This window comes from Panthera tigris, chromosome D1, assembly GCF_018350195.1.
Source record: "Panthera tigris isolate Pti1 chromosome D1, P.tigris_Pti1_mat1.1, whole genome shotgun sequence".
NCBI lineage: Eukaryota > Metazoa > Chordata > Mammalia > Carnivora > Felidae > Panthera > Panthera tigris.
In genome coordinates, this window is record NC_056669.1 from 70,557,099 (window position 1) to 70,574,405 (window position 17,307).

Sequence of the window (17,307 nt, forward strand, 5' to 3'; positions counted from 1 at the left end):
ATAATTATCTGGGAAGAGGGAGAATTAAGAAATATTTCACATTGGGGCGCCTGGATGGCTTAGTCAGTTAAGCGTCCGACTTCAGCTCAAGTCATGATCTCATGGTTTGTGAATTCGAGCCCCGCATCAGGCTCTGCTGACAGCTCAGAGCCTGGAGCCTGCTTTGGATTTTGTGTCTCCCTTTCTCTCTGCCCCTCCACTGCTCACACTCTCTCTCTCTGTCTCTCTCAAAAATAAACATTAAAACATTTTTAAAAAAAGAAATATTTCATGTGTACACAATTTGTTGGATGGATCCACAAATGAATTGTTTCTTGACTTGGCTATTATAAATGATACTCTTATAAACATTTATGTACAGTCTTGTGTGAAAAGCTGAATTCATTATTCTTAAATTACTGGAGGTGGTATGGTAAATGTGTGTATAAGTAAAGTTTTTTTTAATGGCTCTGACATTTTACACTACAGCAGAAGTATATTATGATCACTTAACTCATTCCGCATGTCCTTGCCAATGCTCAGTATTTTCAGTCTTTTAAATTTTAGCTATTATTATTACTCTGTAACCATCTCTTATTGTGGGTTTTAATTTTGTTTCCCTAATGATTAGTGATAATTGAGTATCTCCTCGTGTGTTTTTTGGCCATTTGTTTATCTTCTTTTGTGGAATTTCTGTTCAAATACTTTGTCCATTTTTTTAGGAGGGGGGCTGCTTCTCTGTTATAGGAGATCTTTTATATTGTAGATAATAGTCCTGCTTCCTTTTTGGGCACTATTTCACTCACTCATTCATGTTTCTCTCCCTCTTGAATCACTTCTTCCTTAGGAAGCCTGATGCCATGTCATGAGGCCATTAAAGCGGGTTATGGAGGGGTCCATGTCTCTGTCCAATAGCCAGGAATAAAGTCTGCAACAACCAAATAAGGGAGCTTAGGAGAGACTTCTTTAGCCCTGTTTGAACCTGCATATGATTCTAGACCCAGGTGAGAGCTGGACTATAAAATAATATATTTGTATCTATCTACCTATTTATCTATGTAGAGAGGGACCCCGAGCCTGAACCACCCAGCTGAACCACTCCTAGATAGTCTTAGAATCTGTGTGACAAAATAAAATATTTGTTCTTCTGAGCTACATTTTGAGATAATTTGCTACACAGCTACAGATAACTAATATCCATCTTCACCATAATAACCCTAGCCCAACACCAAAATCTGAAAAGCACATTCACTGGAGTTGGGTAGATGTGCAGACCTAATTTCAAGTTGGAAGCCACAGTTCCCAGAAAGAATCCACTGTTAGATTTCTTCCTCTTCATTCCCAAACCCAGATCAGATTAGGTACAATGGCATAAACTGCTTCTACTCCAAACAAAATTAAGCCCTTCTGTTCTTTATAACTGAATGCTTTTTACAAGCAGCCTCTTTCTCTCGCTCAGTTCTCAGTTCTCTCTATCCTATGGTTACTCATTCACATTATTCTTTCTGCCTCTGAGATTCTCATGGTGGGAAGAAACCATTAAGTTCATGTAGACCAACCCATAAGCTTGAATCTCCTCTATAACACCCCAACTGGCCTACTAGCTTATTTTTGAAGTTTTGAGATCACTATCTTCTGAGGTAGCTCATTCTATCTTTGGATCACTCTAATTGTTAGAAAACTCCTCCAGTAGCAGAATTTACTTTCTCTGCTCTCCTCCTTCACTTGGCTCTCTCCAGGGAGAATTGGCTGTGACTAAGAGCATACCTTGGAAGCAAGGACCGGTTCGTAATTGTTGAAATTTCAAGAAAATTCTGTTTTCTTCACTATGAAGTCCTAGCTTGACTTAACTTTCTAAGAGCCATGTCTTTACCTGGATCTATCCTAGACAATGAACAATTCATTCTCAAGAATGCCTCTGGAGTAGGGGGTAAGGCTATTCAATTATTTGGATCCTCAGATATTTCTGCTCTTGATGAAAACTTTTCTGGATATTCTTGTAATAGCTGCTGCGTGTAAGTGATGGGTAGAGCTAACAAAAGTCTTGCCCTTGTCTCTGGCAGGGCCCTGAGCCAAGCGCTATAAATCTGGGCTTCATCTCTCCTACTCTGGCTTACCAGGGCAATGATAAGATTAATTGTTTCCATAAAGAGGGGTAGTTTTGAGACTTCCTGGAGATCTTGGCTTATCTGTAAATCTAGGAAGATTATATGTGTGGTTTCTTGCCTTCATAGAGATAGTCAACGATCTGCCAGGTCCTGTACAAAACCCTTAATACAGTCCACAAAGTTACATATAATGTGGCACCTGACTATTGTTCCAGTCTGAATTCTCACTATGCTCTCCCTCCCACTCTGAGTTCTAGTCACATTGGCGTTTTTTAAATTTGTCAGAATCTGCATGTTTTTCCAGTCACAGTATCTTTTCCACTGGTCTGGTCTCCCCTTATTCTCTATTTCCAGTTAAGTCTTACTCATCTTCAGATCTCTGCTGAGCATTGCTTCCTCAAGGAAGCCTCTCCAGACTTGCCACTCTCTGAGTCTAGGTTATATTTCTTTCTTATTTGATTTTAAAGAGTGGTCATACCTTTCTTTCAGCTCACTACTTGTTTTAGTTTATATATCTAATAGTGTAGTTATTTGGTTAATGTCTACCCCCCCCTTAGACTGTAAGTTCCATTCACACAGGGACTACATCTGTTTTGCTCTCCACTGTAACACTTAACATAGAATCAAGTATGGTAGATGCTTGATTGGTATTTGAGGCATGAAGGAAGGGGGCAATTAGAGCACAGTGTGATAAACAGTATCTCTGGAGTAGGCACAGGAGGTTGTATTCTAACCTAATCCAGATAGAAAAGCTTTCCAGGGTAGGTGATATCACTTCAAATATATTTACGTGCATATTCAATTTCACGTAAATACTTTGTGTGATCTGAGGACAGACAAGTCTAAAATCTGTAGGGCAGGTTGAGACGCTGGAAACTCTCAGGCAGAAGTTGATGGCTCCTCATCAACTTTTTTGCTTGTGCGTTTCAATACATGATCTATATATATGTTGTATATAAGCTGTACCTTGCTAACAAAAGTATTCAATTATTCTATAATGTTGTACACAGCCAAAGCAATATTTTTTTCTCAGTTTTACTGAGATATAATTGACATACAGCACTGGATAAGATAAAGTGTATAGCATAATGATTTTTACCTATATGGTGAAATGATTACCATAATATTTAGTTAATATCCACTATATCATACACATACGAAACAAAAAAAAAAGAAAAATTTTCTCCTTGTGATAGCACTTTGGCTTTATTCTCTTAACTTTATATATACCATACAACTGTGTTAACTATGGTCATGCTGTACATTACAACCCTAGTACTTATTTATCTTATAACTGGAAGCTTGTAGCTTTGACCACCTTTTTCCAATTCCCTCTCCACCACTCCCTGCTTCCGGTAACCACAGATCAGGTCTTTTTTCTGAGTTAGGTGTTTTTTTCTTTTAGATTCTCTGTATAGTCGAGATCATACAGTATTTGTCTTTTTCTGGTTTATTTCACAAAGCCTAATGCCCTCAAGATCCATCCATGTTGCAAATGGCAGAATTTCCGTCTTTTTATGACTGAATAATATTTCATTGAATATATACCTTACAATTTCTTTATTCATTCATCTGTCAGCAGACACTTAGGTTGTTTCTATATTGTGGCTATTATAAATAATGCTGCCATGAACATGGGGTGCAGATATCAATCTGACATAGCATTTTCAATTCCTTTGGATAAATACCTAGGAGCAGAACTGCTGGATCATATGGTAATTTTAGTTTTTTGAGGATCCTACACACTGTTTTCCATAGGGGCTGCCCTGATTTAGATTCCTACCAGCAGTGCACAAAGATCCCCTTTTTTATACATCCATGTCAGCACTTGTTATATCTTTTTGATCATATCCATTCTAACAGGTATAAAGTGATATCTCACTGTAGTTTTGATTTGCATTTCTGTGATTAGTGAGACTGAACACCTTTTCATGTGTTAGCCTGTTAGCCATTCATATATCTTCTTTGGGAAAATGGTCCTCTGCTCATTTTAAAAGTGGATCATTTGGGCTGTTTGCCATTGAGTTGTACAATTTCTTTATATATCTTGGACATTAACCCCTTGTCAGTTATATGGCTTGCAAATATTTTTTCCTATTCTGTAGGTTGTCTTTTCACTTTGTTGATGGTTTATTTTGCTGTATAGAAGCTTTTTAGTTTCATGTAGTCCCACTTGTTTATTTTTTATTTTGTTGCTTATGCTTTAGGTGTCATATCCACCCAAATTATTATCAAAACCCATGTGGAGAATCTTTCCCCCTAAGTTTTCTGGTAGGAGTTTTATGATGTCAGGTATTACATTTAAGTTTTTAATCCATTTCAGGTAAATTTTTGTGAATGGTGTAAGAGAGATGTTCAATTTATTTTCTTTCTTTTTTCTTTTGCATGTGGTTATCTGGTTTTCCCAACATCATTTGTTAGACCATCATTTCCCCTTGGATTCCTTTTTGGCATCCTTGTCAAATATTAGTTGGTTGTATATGTGGGAGTTTAATATTGAACTGTCTGTTCTGTTCCATTGGTAGTATGTCTTTTTTTTTACGCCAGTACCATGCTGTTTTAACTGCTATAGCTTTGCAATATCGTTTGAAACCAGGAAGTGTGATACTCTGGCTTTGTTCTTCTTTCTCAGGATTTGTGGTTTCTTTTGTGGTTTCATACAAATTTTAAGGTTGTTTTTTCTATTGCTGTGAAAAATGCCATCGGAATTTTGACAGGGATTGCACTGAATCTATAGATTGCTTTGGGTAGTATGGACATTTTAACAGTATTAATTCTTCTGATCCATGAACATGGAATATCTTTACATTTGTTTGTATCTTCATCAATGTCATCCAACAAAATCTTGTAGCTTTCATGGTTCAGATCTTTCAGTTTCTTGGTTAAATTTATTCCTAGATATTTTATTGGTTTTCATGCTATTGTGAATGGAACAGTTTTTTACATTTCTTTTTTCAGATGTTTCACTGTTAGTGTATAGATTTCTGATTTCTGTATATTGATTTTATATCCTGTAACTGAAATTTATTGATTAGTTCCAAGAATTTTTTGTTTGAGTCTTTCGGATTTCCTATATATATGATCATATCATCTGCAAATAACCATTTTGCTTCTGATTTGGATGCTTTTTATTTCTTTATTCCTTATTTCTTTAGCTAGGAATTCCAGTACTGTATTGAATAAGTGTGGTGAGAGTGGGTAGCCTTGTCTTCTTCCTGAACTTAGAGGAAAAGCTTTCAATTTTTACAACACTGAGTATAATATTAGCTGTGGGTTTGTCATATATGGCCTTTATTATGTTGAGTCTTGTTCCTTCTATACCCAGTCTGTTGAGGGTTTTTACCATGAAACCATGTTGTATTTTGTCAAATGCTGTTTTTGCATCTATTGAGATAATCATGTGACTTTTATCTTTCTATTAATGTAGTATATCACATTTATTGATTTGCATATATTGAAACATCCTTGCACTCCAGGGATAAATCCCACTTGGTCATGGACTATAATCCTTTCAAAGTGTTCTCAAATTTGGTGTGGTAGCATTTTGTTGAGGATTTTTCATGTATACTCATCAGGGATATTGGTCTGTAGCTTTCTTTTCTTGTAGTGTCCTTGCAGGCTTTGGTCTCAGGGTAATGCTGGCTTTGTAAAATGAGTTTGGGTGTGTTCCCTCCTCTTCAATTTTTTGGGAGACTTTGAGAAGGACTGCCATTAATTCTTCATTAAACGTTTAGTAGAATTTGCCACTGAAGCAGTCTGGTCCTGGGGTTTTTCTGCATTGGGAGCTTTATGATTACTGATTCAATCTTATTACTTATTATTAGTCTATTCAATTTTTTTTCTTAAAAAAAATTTTTTTTTGTTTATTTACTTTCCAGAGACAGAGACAGAGTGTGAGCAAGGGAGGGTCATAGAGAGAGGGAGACACAGAATCTGAAGCAGGCTCCAGGCTCTGAGCTGTCTGCACAGAGCCCAATGAGGGGCTTGAACCCACAAACTGCAAGATCATGACCTGAGCTGAAATCAGAGGCTTAACTGACTGAACCATCCAGGCCCCTCAATTTTTTTCTTCTTGATTCAGTCTTGTAGGTTGTATGTTTCTAGAAACTTCTCCATTTCGTCTAGGCTCTCTATTTGTTGGCATACAATTGTTCATAGCAGTTGTGTATTGATCCTATGTATTTTGGTAGTATCAATTTGATAGTATCAACCATTTTTGATTAACTTGTCTTCTCTCTTTTTTTCTTAGGTTTGCTAGGGTTTATCAATTTTGTTTATCGTTTTGAAAAATCAGTTGTAGTTTTGTTGATATTTTCTATTACTTTCCTGGTTTCTATTTCATTTATTTCCACTCTTATCTTTATTATCTTTTTCCGTCTGATAAATTTGGGCTTAATTTTTTCTTTCTTTTTTTTTCTAATTCCTTGAGGTATAAAGTTAGGTTGCTATTTGAGATTTAATTTCTTAATATATGTGTTTACTGCTATACAGCTCCATCCCAGAAGTGCTTTCATATCATCCTATAGGTCCGTTGGGGATGTTATATTTCCATTTTTGTTTTGAAATATTTTTTATTTTCCCTTTGATTTCTTCAACCTATTAGTTGTTCAAGAATGTGTTGTTTAGTTTCCACATATTCGTGGGTTTTCCAGCTTCCCTGTTGTGGATTTCTAGTTTCTTACCATTGTGGTCAGGAAAGATACTTGGTATGACTTTAATATTTTAAAATTTTCTGAGGCTTGTTTTATCGCTTATCATATCATCTTTCCTTGAGAATATTCTGTGTGCATTTGAAAAGAATGTATATTCTTCTGCTATTGGAAGGAACAATCTACAAATCTCATTTGGTCTAATGTATGGTTCAAGTCCATTGTTACCTTGTTGACTTTCTGTCTGGGTGACATACCCACTGCTGAAAGTGGAGTATTAAAGTTCCACTCATATGGTATTGTTGTCAATTTCTCCCTTCAGATGTGTGTATTTGCTTAATATGTTTAGGTGCTCTGATACTGGATGTGTATATATTAACTGTGTATATGTGTATATACTAGTGTGTATAATTAATTGTTATATCTTCTTGATGAATTGACCCTTTTATCATTTTGTTTCATTATTGTTTTTGGCTTAAAAGTTTATACTCTCTGATATAAGTATAGCTACCTTTGCTTTATTTTGGTTACCACTGCATGGAATATATTTTTCCATACCTTCACTTTGAGATTATGTGTGTCCTTAATACTGCAGTAAGTCTCTTGTAGGTAGTATATAGTTGGATCTTGTTTTGTTTTTTTCTTTTTTTCAATCCATCTAGCCACTCTGTGCCTTCTGACTGATGAATTGAATCCATTTATATTTAGGTAATTATTGATACGTAAGGACTTAGTAATGCCATGTTTGCCTTATTGACTGTTTTCTGTTTGTTTTGTACTGGCATTGCTCTTTTTCTATTTCTGCCTACCTCTCTAAACTGTCGATATTCTAGGATGGTATGTTTTGCTTCTCCTGTTTTTCTTTTGTAAATCTACCTTAGATTCCTGCTTTGTGGTTACCATGAGGCTTACATAAACCATTTTATAGATAAAATGTTCCATTTTATGCCGATAGCAACTTATCTTCAATCTCCTACAAAGGCTCCACCTTTTACCGCCCCCCCCCCTCTTTTTATGTCACACTTACTTTCTATGTTGTGTATTCATTAAGAAATTATGGTTACTATAGTTATTTTTAATACTCTTTTAACCTTTATTTTATAGTTAAGTGGCTGACCAACCATTCTATTTTAGAAGTTTCTAAATCTGGCCTGTATATTTTTCACCTATACCAGGGTGTTGTGTACTTTCATAAGTTTTCATGTCGCTGATTATTGTCTTTTCATTTCAGCTCTGAGAACTTCTTTCAGCATTTCTCCCTCAGCTTTTGTTTATCTGGGAAAGTCATTCCTTCTTCATCTCTGAAGAATAACTTCACTGAATAGAGTATTATAGTTGCAGTTTTTATTTTCCAACACTTTGAATATGTCATTCCATTCTCTCTTGGCCTGAAAGATTTCTGCTGAGAAATCAACTGATAGCCTAAAGGGGGTTTCTTTGGAGGTTATACTTTTTTCCCTGGCTGTGTGTTTAGGATTCTTTCTTTCTCTTTGATTTTTAACAGTTTCCTTATAAGGTGTTTTTGGAGAAAGGTCTTTTGGCATTTAGATAATATGGTAATTTATTAGCTTCATTGAAATTGGATATTCAAGTCTTTCTCCAAGTTTGGGAAGTTCTCAGCTATTTCTTTAAATAAACTTTCTGCCCCCTTCTCCTTCTCTTCTCCTTCTGGAATCCTGATTGTTTTGGTATTTGTCCTTTTGATGGATTCTTTTAGATCATGCAGGCTTTCTCTGCTCTTTTTTTCTTTGTTCTCTTCTGTGTCATTTCAAAACTCCTGTCCTTTAAGTCATTTATTCTTTAATCTAGTATACTCTAATACAGATGCTGTCTGCTGCATCTCTATTTTATTCTATTTCTTCATTCTATTTTATTCTATCACATTCTTCATCTCATTCATTGAATTCCTCAGCTCCAGAATTTGGTTCTTCTTATTATTTCTCTTTCATAAAGAACTCAGGGGGTGCTTGGGTGGCTTAGTTGGTTAGGCGACCGACTTCGGCTCAGGTCACGATCTCGCAGTTTGTGAGTTCAAGTCCCACGTCGGGCTCTGTGCTGACAGCTCAGAGCCTGAAGCCTGCTTCGGATTCTGTGTCTCCCCCTCTCTCTGCCCCCTCCCCTGCTCACACTCTGTGTCTCTCTGTCTCTCAATAATAAATAAACGTTTAAAAAAAAAGAACTCAGATTGATCTTTTTCTTTTCTCTTTCTTTTCTTTTCTGTTTCATTGCATTGTCTGAGTCTTCTTTTAGCTTGAGTTTAATTTTTTTAAATGTTTATTTTTGAGAGAGATAAACACAGAGTGCCAGTGGGAGAAGGACAGAGAGGGAGATATAGAATCTGAAGCAGGCTCCAGGCTTGGATCTTGGAGCTCTGCATGCAGAGCCCCATGCAGAGCTCAACTCAGAAACCATGAGATCATGACCTGAGCCGAAGTCGGACACTTAACCGACTGAGCCACCCACACGCCCCATTAGCTTGAGTTTTTTTTAAAGTAGCTATTTTGAGTTATCTATTAGATCATAATATACACCTTTTAGCTAAGTTACGTGAGGATTATTGATATCTTTTGGGGATGATATATTTCCTTGATTTTTCATGTCCCTTATATTTTTACATTGCTTCTTGAAGTAGTAGACATTTCTTTAAATCTTTATTGGTTGCCTTCATATGGGGTACTGTTGATTGGTGCTGCTATATGTGGGTTTTCCTCAGCTTTTGAATGAGTAGACCTGCCCCACTCTTTTTTCTTCCTCTTGTGGCAGAATTCTTAAGCTTTCACATCTTTTCTTGTTCTTAGAAGTCACCAGGCTTGCTGCTGGATGCCTCTCTTTGGTTTTCCAAAAAGTGGTGGTTTCTCCCTTGTCCATAGCCCTGTTCCATTTTCCTGAGAGTACTCTGATTACTGGACCTCTATTACCATTGCACTTGGGAGCACATGAGGATCTTGTCACAGAGTGTGTGTGTGCACATGCGTGTGTGTGTTGGGAGGTGTGCATTAGCACTGTTGGCGTACGAGTGCCTGTGGACCCAGTGGGGAGATCTTAATGTGGTTGTACTTCCAGAGCCTTATCAGCAGAGTTCATGCTGAGGTCCTGAAGTAGTCACCAGGAACTGAATTACTTTGATGTTCTTATCTGATTCTTACTCTGTCTTGCCTCCACTTAGTCATGAGGTCTCACCTCAGTGGGCTGCATGTTGTTGGATACAAACAGATTTCTCTAGTCACCACCACACAAGTAAGGTAGCCAGGAACTCACCAATTTCTACCTCCTCCACAGGAGAGGTCACCATGGATGAACAGTGTGGCCCTGTGCAGTGTCTCTTTTGGTTGGAAGGGTGGCTCTGGCAGAGTTCTTCCTTCTCTACTATGACCAAACTCGTGTCTTTCCTGCTCTAGTGGTGTTCTAGAATCTCCCCTCAGGCAGGCTGACCCTCTGTAAGTTCTCTCTCACCCAAGGATATCTTCCCAGGTCAGCATTCTCCAGGCTTTTTTTCTTGGCCAGTGAGAGGGGGTGCAGCAGTTTTGTTGACTCTAAAATCTTTACCGAGATCCAAAATCTGTCTGCCTGTTTTTAGATGCACTGGTGGGCAAGAGTTATCCAGGTCTCTTGGCATATTAAACTGGGTCCAACACTTCTTACAGAGATATTTTGCTTGTGGATGAATGTCTAATTAGTTGTTTAAAAAGGGAGAGAAAAAAAGACTAATGTCTTATGCCACCGTGATGCTAATGTCACTCTCATTTTTTAATGTAAGCATTTATAGCTTTGTTCCTTAGCACTGTTTTCACTGTACCAAATTTTAGTTTGCTGTGTTTTCATTTGCCTCTAAGTATTTTCTAATTTCCCTTGTGATTTCTATTTTGACCCATTTGTTGGTTAAGGATATGTTAATTTCAACAAATTTGTGAATTTTCCAGTTTTTCTTTTGTTATTGAGTTTTAACTTCATTCTGATGTGACTGGAGAGGACACTTTGCACGGTATCTGTCTTCTTAAAGCTACTGAGACTTAACTGGAGGCCTAACATATGGTCTACCCTGAAAATGTTCTAAGTGCACTTGGGAAGAATACGTATGCTGTTCTTGGGTAGAGTGTTCTATGGATGTCTGTCAGATCTACCGTAGTTTATTCTAGTAAGCCCTCTATTTGCTTACTTATCTTCTGTCTAGTTGTTGCATCTACACTGAGAGTGGTGGTACAGTAAAGTCTTGGACTATTATTGCAGAACTATTGCTCCCTTGAATTCTGTCAGTTTTTACTTCACATATTTTGATGATCTGTCATTAGACATGTAAACATTTACAACTGGTATATATATTTGCTGTACTGAGCGTTTTATTAACATGTAATATTCTTCTTTGTCTCTTTGGAAACTTTATAAAGTATACTTTGTTTGGATCACCTGGGTGGCTCAGTCAGTGAAGCATCTGACTTTGGCTCAAGTCATGAGGTCAGGATCTCAGGTTCATGAGTTTGAGCCCTACATCACGCTCTGCGCTGACAGCACAGAGCCTACTTCAGATCCTGTCTCCCTCTCTCTCTGCCCTTCCCCGACCCCTGCTCACATGCATGTGCACTCTCACTCTCAAAAATAAATAAGCATTTAAAAAATAATGTATAAGTTGTCTGACATCAGTTTAGACATCCCTGCTCTCTTTTGGTTACTATTTCTGCAGTATTTTTCCATATATTCACTTTCAATCTATTTGTGTTTTGGGATCTAAAATGAATCTTTTGTAGATAGCATATAGTTGGATCATGTGTTTTTATCCACTCAGCTAATCTCCTTTGGTTGGAAAGTTCAATCCACTTCTATTTAAAATAGTTACTGATAAGGGAAAAAGTCACTTTTATAATTTTGTTGTTTGTTTTCTAAATGCCTTATAACTCTTCTGTTTCTCATTTTCTGAATTACTGTCTTCTTTTGTGATTAAATTTTAAATGAAATGTGCAATTTCACATTTCCTTTTGTGTATAATTAATCTACAGTAATTTTCTTTGGGGTTACCATGCAGGTTACATTTAACATCTGAAGGTTATAATCTAATTTGAATTTATACCAGTTTAACTTCTTCTTTAACAGCAAAGTTTGGTTGTTGATGTCACAACATTGCATCCTGATATGTGTGCGTCCAAAAGCATAAAGGAACAATTCTTTTAAATGTATTAGTTAGTTTAATTATTTAAAAAAAGCCAAATGTGGAGATAAACACTGTTATAATAATACTAGCTTTTAGAAAAAGAAAATTTTTTAATTATTAATCTGGTCTTTCTGCCCACAGACGCTGCCGAGTAAGCATCGTGAAAGTCTCCCCTCCCACCGCCATCATGTCTAAGTCAGAGTCTCCCAAAGAGCCTGAACAGCTGCGGAAGCTTTTCATCGGAGGTTTGAGCTTTGAAACAACCAATGAGACTCTGAGGAGCCATTTTGAGCAGTGGGGAATGCTTACGGACTGTGTGGTAATGAGAGATCCCAACACCAAGTGCTCCAGAGGCTTTGGGTTTGTCACGTGTGCATGCCACTGTGGAAGAGGTGGACGCAGCCACGAATGCAAGGCCACACAAGGTGGATGGAAGAGTTGTAGAACCAAAGAGGGCTGTCTTGAGAGAAGATTCTCAAAGACCTGGTGCCCACTTAACTGTGAAAAAGATTTTTGTCAGTAGCATTAAAGAAGACACTGAAAAACATCACCTAAAAGATTATTTTGAACAGTATGGGAAAACTGAAGTGATTGAAATCATGACCGACCGAAGCAGTGGCAAAAAGAGAGGCTCTGCTTTTGTAACATTTGGCAACCATGACTCTGTAGACAAGACTGTCATTCAGAAATACCATACTGTGAATGGCCACAACTGTGAAGTAAGGAAACCTCTATTTAGCAACAGATGGCTGGTGCTTCATCCAGCCAAAGAGGTCGAAGTGGTTCTGGAAATTTTGGTGGTGGTCGTAGAGGTGGTTTTGGTGGGAATGACAACTCCAGCCATGGAGGAAACTTCGGTGGGCGAGGTGGCCTTGGTGGTAGTCGAGGTGGTGGTGGATAGTGGCAGTGGGGATGGCTGTAACGGATTTGGTAATGATGGAAGCAACTCTGGAGGTGGTGGAAGCTATAATGATTTTGGCCATTACAACAATCAATCTTGACATTTTGGGCCCCTATGAGGAGGAAGTTTTGGAGGCAGAAGCCCTGGCCCGTATGGTGGTGGAGGCCAATACTCTGCCAAACCATGAAACCAAGGTGGCTATGGTGGTTCCAGCAGCAGTGGCTATGGGAGTGGCAGAAGGTTTTAATTACTTCCAGGAAACAAAGCTTAGCAGGAGAGGAGAGCCAGAGAAGTGACAGGGAAGTTACAGGTTACAACAGATTTTTGAACTCAGTCAAGCACAGTGGTGGTGGGGCCTAGCTGCTATAAAGAAGACATGTTTGAGACAATGCTCATGTGTATGGACAAAAATTCAAGGGCTGTATTTGTGACTAATCGCATAAGAGGTTATTTTAGTTTCTGTTCTGTGGAAAGTATAAAGCATTCCAAAAAAGGGTTTTAATGTAGTTTTTTTTTTTTTTTTTGCACCCATGCTATTGATTGCTAAATGTAATAATCTGATCACGATGCTGAATAAATGTGTCTTTTTAAAAAAAATAAATAAAGGGACACCTGGGTGGCTCAGTCGGTTAAGCGTCTGACTTTGGCTCAGGTCATGATCTCACGGTTTGTGAGTTCAAGCCCTGCGTCCGTCAGGCTCTGTGCGGACAGCTCGGAGCCTGGAGCCTGCTTCGGATTCTGTGTCTCCTTCTCTCTCTGCCCCTCCCCGACTTGTGCTCTGTCTCTATCAAAAATAAATAAACGTAAATAAACAAATAAATAAAAATTATTAATCTGAACTGACTGGTTCAGTTGGTAAAGCATGTGATCTTGATCTCAGGGTTGTGAGCTCGAACCCCACGTTGGGTAAAGAGATTAGTTAAAAATAAAATCTTTTTAAAAGTTTTATTGACCTGCTAAAACATGTAGAAAACAAAAAGTGCAGTTATAAACCACTATTACCACAAAACTAGATTTTATAATTGTCTACGTAATTGTATTTGTTGAAATCTTTAGGGGTGTCTGGGTGGCTCAGTTGGTTAAGTGCCCAACTTCGGCTCAGGTCATGATCTCACAGTTCATGAGTTCAAGCCCCACAATGGGCTCTGTGCTGACAGCTCAGAACCTGGAGTCTGCTTTTGAGTCTGTGTCTCCCTCTCTCTCTGCCCCTCCCCTGCTCGCACTCTGTCTCTGTCTCTCTCAAAAATGAGTAAACATTAAAAAAAAGAAATCTTTATTTATTCATATAGTTTTTAAAAATATGATCATCTCAATAGATGCAGAAAAATTTTTGACAAAATTCAACACCCTTTCATGATAAAAACTCTCAAATTAGGAGGAACCAACCTCAACATTAAAAAAAGGCCATGTATGACAAGCCCACTCTGTCATTTACTTGATACTCAATGGCAAAAAGCTGAAAGCTTTTCATCTATTATCAGGAACAAGACAAAGGTGCCCACTTTCAGCACTTCTAATCAAAATAGTGCTGAAATTCATAGCCAGAGCATTTCAAGTAAAAGAAATAAAAGCATCCAAATCAGAAAGTGAGAAGTAAAATTGTTTGTTTGCAGATGACATAATCTTATATAGAAAACTCTAAAGACTCCATCAAAAAAACTGTTAGAACTGATAAATGAATTCAATAAAGATACAGGATATAAAATCAATACACAAAAATCAATTGTGTTTCTATATTCTAACAAAAAACTACCCAAAAAAGATGTTAAGAAAAAAAATCCCCTGTACACTAGCATCAAAAAGAATAAAATACTTAGGAATAAATGTAACCAAATAGGTAAAAGATATTGAAACTACTAAACTACAAAACTACACTAAAAACTGTGAAACACTAATGAAAAGAATTGAGTAAGACACAAATAAATGAACAGATATCCTATGTTTATGGATTGAAAGAATTAATATTTTAAAAATGTCTAGCAAAAATGAACTATTGGGACCTCATCAACATAAAAAGCTTCTGCACAGTGAAGGAAACAATCAGAAAAACTAAAAGGCAACCAACGGAATGGGAGAAGACATTTGCAAATTATACATCAGATAAAGGGTTAGTATCTAAAATCTCTAAAGAACTTATCCAACTCAACACCCAAAAAACAAATAATCCAGTGAAGAAATGGGAAAAAGACATGAATAGACACTTCTCCAAAGAAGATATCCAGATGGCCAACTGACACATGAAGAAATGCTCCACATCACTCATCATCAGGGAAATACAAATCAAAACCACACTGAGATACCACCTCACACTTGTCAGAATGGCTAACATTAACAACTCCGGCAATGACAGATGTTGGCGAGGATGCAGAGAAAGAGGAACCCTTTTGCACTGTTGGTGGGAATGCAAACTGCTGCAGCCACTCTGGAAAACAGGATGGAGATTCCTCAAAAAATTAAAAATAGAACTACCCTACAACCCAGACATTGCACTGCTAGGTCTTTATCTAAGGGATACAGCTGTGCTGTTTCAAAGGGGCACATGCACCCCAATGTTTACAGCAGCACTATCAACAATAACCAAAGTATGGAAAGAACCCAAATGTCCATCGATGGATGAATGGGTAAAGAAGATGTGGTACATACATATACAATGGAGTATTACTTGGCAATCAAAAAGAATGAAATCTTGCCATTTGCAACTATGTGGATAGAACTAGAGTGTATTATGCTAAGTGAAATTAGTCAGAGAAAGACAAATATCATATGACTTTACTCATTTGTGGAATTTAAGATACAAAACAGATGAACATAAGGGAAAGCAAAGATAATATAAAAACAAGGAGAGGGACAAAACATAAGAGACTCTTAAATATAGAGAACAGAGGGTTGCTGGAGGGGTTAAGGGAGGGGGGATGGGCTAAATGGGTAAGGGGCATTAAGGAATCTACTCCTGAAATCATTGTTGCACTATATGCTAGCTTAGATGTAAATTAAATAAAACAAAAATAGAAAAAAAAGAAAAAAAATTGTCTATTGATCCGGGGTGCCAGGGCACCTGGGTGGCTCAAGCGTCTGACTCTTGGTTTCAGCTCAGGTCATGATCTCATGGTTCATGAGTTCAAGCCCTACAGTGGGCTCTGAGCTATCAATGCAGAATATGCTTGGGATTCTCTCTCTCTCCCTCTCTCTGGCCTTCTCCTGTTTGTACTCTCTTTCTCTCTCTCAAAATAAATAAATAAACTTAAAAAAAATAATGGTGGAGTAACATTTTTTTAAAAAATGTCTATACAGCCAAAATGAACTACAGATTCAATGCAATACTTGTCCAAATTCCAATAGCAGTTTTAACAGAAATAGAAACAAAAATTAGAAAAAAAAATCTTAAAATTTAATGGAACAAAATTAGACTCAAAGAGCTAAAGCAATCTTCAGCAAAAAGAACAAAGCTGGAGACATCACACTTCCTGCTTTTGAACTATATTACAAAGCTATAATAATCAAAACAGTATGGTATTGATATAAAAATAGACACATAGATCAATGGAACAGAATAGAGAACCCAGAAATAAAATCATGCACAAATAATTTTTGGATTATGTTTATTATTTTGTTGGTACATTAGAAATGAAAATAACCTTTGAGAAGCTATAAACACATGCCACATCATGAAGTTTATGGAACAATGGAGGCACCCAATGCAGAAGGTTAAAAGTGGCTTATCCTGTAGGGGGTGAAATAACTTCACACACAAAAGTCATCAATGCTGAGATTATTGATAGCATTTGCCAGCTGGAGTTTATGCACCAATGGAAACTTTAAAAACAAACATAAGGGAACACTGGCTACTCCTGACCTCTTAGCCAAGGAGAAAGGGTAAGTAAGAAGACATCAGAAGGTACCTACAATCTCTACAAACACATAGGTTTACCAAAAAAAAACAAGCCCCAAACCAAACATTCAGGCAATGCTGAATTTGCTCTTCAAGGATCCCCATTTTATGATATTTCAACAACTCTTTCTCTTGCTAGATAGTTTCCTTTGAGGAAAGAGTATTTTTTTCTTTAGTTTCATTTTCTTCCATTTTGACCTGTCAAGCTTCTCCACTTTGGACAAGTCTGGCTTATCATTCATCTTGAGGAAAAGACAGACTCAAGCCTTGAAGACCCGTAAAAGGCTGACTGCGGGGCTAACACTGCTCCACACAACACAAAGTTTCCACAGTCAAATGATTTTTGACAGAGGTACCAAGAATACATAGTGGGGAAAGGGGACAGCCTCTTCAGTAACCGATGTTGTGAAAACTGGATATCCACATGCAAAGGTACGAAATTCGATCCTTACCTTACACAACATACAAAAATCCAATCAAAAAAAGATTAGACTTAAACTTAAGACCTAAAACTGTAAAACTTCTAGAAGAAAACATGGGGAAAAACTCCTTGACATTGGTCTTGACAGTGATTTTGTGGGTCAGTCACCAAAAGGATAGTCAACAAGAGCAAAAACACAAGTGAGACTATGTCAAAT

At 37.3% G+C, this 17,307-nt stretch overlaps 1 long non-coding RNA gene and 2 pseudogenes across 1 annotated transcript; 1 reads left to right on the forward strand and 2 right to left on the reverse strand.

Moving 5' to 3' along the window:
* Nucleotides 1-569: 569 nt before the first annotated feature.
* LOC122231153 lies at nucleotides 570-10,087 on the reverse strand. The gene is made up of 2 exons (XR_006208325.1): nucleotides 9,995-10,087; nucleotides 570-907 (listed from the first exon to the last, which is right to left on the reverse strand). It is a non-coding gene; the product is annotated as an uncharacterized LOC122231153 (long non-coding RNA).
* On the forward strand, nucleotides 10,081-13,298 carry LOC102968376 (annotated as a pseudogene).
* Nucleotides 13,299-16,521: 3,223 nt separating this feature from the next.
* Nucleotides 16,522-16,948, reverse strand: LOC102967034 (annotated as a pseudogene).
* Nucleotides 16,949-17,307: the final 359 nt, after the last annotated feature.